This window comes from Callorhinchus milii, unplaced genomic scaffold, assembly GCF_018977255.1.
Source record: "Callorhinchus milii isolate IMCB2004 unplaced genomic scaffold, IMCB_Cmil_1.0 Scaffold3, whole genome shotgun sequence".
Classification (NCBI taxonomy): domain Eukaryota; kingdom Metazoa; phylum Chordata; class Chondrichthyes; order Chimaeriformes; family Callorhinchidae; genus Callorhinchus; species Callorhinchus milii.
In genome coordinates, this window is record NW_024704744.1 from 46,573,578 (window position 1) to 46,577,633 (window position 4,056).

Genomic DNA, 4,056 nt, shown 5'->3' on the forward strand with positions numbered 1-4,056 from the left:
GCCATTCTGCCCTCTGTCGGAAATTAGGTGTAAAATAAAAAATAAAAAAACTCCCACCAACGACTTGTCTGGTCATTTTCATGGAGCTTCGTGAGTCTGAAGATTTTTTTTTCCTTTCACACCTTAGGTGGGGGACAACGTATAATCACCTCGTAAATATCGACTTGCATTTTATTTCCATGTTGTTGTTTTTCTTTGGTGAATATATTTCAAGTCATGTGGTGTGGACCGTTTGGTCGTTAAAACACTCCATGCGACCTGGTGACAAAATGCAAACTGATTTCAGTGTAAAATGCTTCCAATTGACATTATTTAAACCAAAATAAAATACTTCTACTGGCAATAATGACAAGAGGCTGTTAACTGGTTAGTGCGGACAGAAAAGTTGGACAATGATCAATAATTTATACAAAACATGGAGATACCAAAAATGTATCACAGTAAACATGCGCACCTTTGAATACTATTATATCTCATTATCTAACAATTTTTACTTCCATTGGAGAGAATAGCAAATCGAGTAGATACCCTATTATTGAGCATTTTAGATTTGTCGGCAAATATTATTTTCTCTCTCACAATTACTTTTTCAACTATTATTAAACATTTCACCTTTACGAATTTATTCAAATGTGCGTTTTCCATGCGTATAACTGTTATACCAATTCAATACAGTAGTTACATAATTCTTAATGCCTGCAATCAAACATAATTCGACAATCTGTGTAACCGCCCCAAGAATTTATTAGGGTGCACTAAGTATCACTGTCTACCATGCTTTGGGAAAGCGATATTATAACACATACAAACAACATTAACAATAATTGTGCACGTTTCGATGGTTTCTGGACTGCTGTTGAAACAGTTTATGGGCTAAACCTATATTTTCGCTCCATCAGGATATGTACTGTTTGTCAGTGCATAAAGTAAATTGAATACATTCTTTCTGAACTATGCATAAATAATTGCTACAATTTCATTGCTTTCTTATTCTGTGCTGAAATTCACTGACTCTGCTCAGTGTAAAGCTGTCATCTGTGGAGTTTCATTTTCACAGTTGTGAAATCTCAAATCGCCCAATCTTTGGAACTTTGCTTGGGAAATTGTGCGCAGATTTGCAATCATTTCAGATATACTTATCAACGTTGACTTTACACATCTAAACAGCGTGGTTTTGCATGCAGTAGCCAACAACTTTTCCACAGAGCTGAAAAAGCGCAGTAGGTGAAATCCACACAGTGATTCACAACAGCGCCATCGCCTGGAAATTAAACAAAAGCACAAAGCGGATCATTTGCTTGTGCTCCATCTATTATTTCTATTCGTCTACAGAGCAAATAATCATGTCTGCACGTATGGAAACGTTTGATTGAAATAGTTTTGATATGATTCATTAAATAACGAATCAATTTGTCATCACCTTCCATTTAAACTAAATGCCATCTGTCTGAAGTGAACGTTAGCACTACATTATTGCTTCTGATTGTCAGGATTTGATTACAAGGATATACAAATTATATTCAGTTGAGGCATTAATTTACAACAGGCATTCACAAAGATGGGAAAGCAAATATAAAATATTTTTATTGCAATTAACTATTTCCTGTACACTGAAAATACAGCTACTGCAGCTAACTGTTCTCTTGCAGTGAATGAAGAGGTGTTGGTCTGCCCCCAACCGAATACATCAAGTGTGAAAGACACACCTGTTAAATAAATATCACATCCAATAGGCGACTTGCATCACAGGTGTTATGTCATGAGCATAAGTATAAAATCTTAATGTAAATACCTAGTTTATAAGAAGTAAATATTAAACAAGAATAATAACGCTATAACTTTATACAGCATCCTTCACTTAGCACCTCCCATCTCAGAGTTCTTTACAAAATCAGTGTTGGACGCCCTCCCAAGGGAGGGATGGAGGAAGGGGGAATTGGTCATAGGTGCGTTCTAAGATTACAAAATTTGAGGCAGGAATGGACAGAAAGAATGGACAGAGTGATTCAGGGAGCGATTTCTAGATGTTAGGGGCCTAAGAACTGAAGAGGGCAGGGGACACACAGTAAGCCTGAGTTAGCCGAGGGAAGGAGGTGTTTGGAGGAGTAGGGTAGGAGAAGATTTATGTAGGATTTCCTTCCAAAGATTTAGTGGCTGAATGTCTGGTGTTGCATAATAATAATCTTTACCTTTGGTAAAGCACTCTGGGATGCTACCCTGCATGAAGGGTGCTACATAAATGCAAGTTGTTGTTGTTATTGTTGATATAGTGCCTTTCACATCAAGAGGACATCCCAAAGTGCTTCACAGGATATACTGTAATGTGTAGTGACAGCGTTTTGTAGGCAAAGATGACAGCCAATTTGCACACAGTAATGTCCCACAAAGAGCTGTGAAGTGAATGACCAATTTTATTTGGGAGATTATTGCCCAGGACACTGGGTGAGAGAAACTCCATTCTCTTTTCAAATAGTGCCAAGCATCTTTAATATTCACCTGAACAGGCAGACAGGGCCCCAGTTTAACATTTCATCCCCCCACCCTCCCTCCCACTCCCCCAGGACTGCATTACAGTGATAGCTTAGACAATATAAATTCCAAGTCCCAATGTTAGGAACCCAGAACTTTCTGACTCACAGGCGAGAGTATTACCAATGGAGTCAGACATAATCCTAAATTATACAATTCAAGAGGATGGCAGCTTTGAACTGTGAGTCCTGCTGAGTTAAGTAAACTGATCTGAGGTGGCAATGAGGATTTGCTTTCATTGGTTCAGTTTCCCTGACTGGGGGAAAAAATTGTTTTATTACCTGCTCCTGACTGTTGTCCAGTGATCCCTCCTCGGTAGTGTGCATATAAAAGATGAAGGCAAGGTTGGACTCAGACTCAATGGGGCTAAATTCTTATCAGTATGCATTGACTCGCCTCACACATGAAGAACACTTATTTGGGTGTGGGGAAAGAATCATATACTGTACCATTTCATTTTACTCCTATCCACAACAGGATCACTGACACCTTAGACTGGGAACCAATATCCTCCATACCTGTGCTATCTATTCCAGTTCTTTTTCACTAATTTCTCCCAGCCCTTCATTTCCTGAAGGTGTGAACATCTTGCTTGTATACACTTCCACAAACACTGGATATCCTTCTTACTCGTCAAGGTGATTATTATTGCTATGTGATTCTTCAGTGTAAGTAAGCTATTAAACAACAGGAGAGGAGAAATTTGCATCTGAGCCTGAGCTGCTAGAGTTGACTTTAATGGTAACAAGGATTTCATTAGCTTTGGCTTTTATGCTCCACTTTCATAAAGGATTTGACTAGTAGTTTCAGAGAAGCTGAAATCCCAGGAGTAGTGAGTAGGCCACAGATAGTACAATAATTCTAAAGGCCACAGATCTCCCAATGTTTCACCTTGGCTGACACACATCAACATTAATACCAACATTTGCAAACCAAGGAATGACTATCGCTAAGAGATAAATATTAAAGTGACGTAAGAGGGCTGTTGAAACTGGACTACAGGCATTGAATTATAGGACACTGTTTTCAAATGAACAAGACTGGAGTTTAGGAAAAAATATTTAAACTACAGAAAAGATATTGAGGATAAACTCCCAACGGACACAGTTGAGGTTTTGATCATTAACCTCTCAAAGAGCCACAATAAAAATAGGGATGGAGATAACTGTTCTGGATCTTTTGCTTGAATATCAGTGAGATCAGCAGAATTTACATGGAAATCTCCCTCAACAGATATAATAGGTGGGGAATCCACACACAAGTCTCCCTCAGCAGATAGAGTAGATGGGCTACCTTTTTGTTGTGAGAGAATAATAATTAGTTTCCTGTTACAAGACATTCAGTGTTGTAGTATTATTATCTTGCAGCCATCATAAGATTGTATGCTCTGAACAAAACCCTCCATTGCTACAAAATAAATACCCCAATTTGTGACCTTGGCATTTATTCAAGGCACCAGGGGTTAATTGCTTTGTACACGACAACATAACAAATTTATTGGTTAATTAAATGTTGGCTAATTGGAAT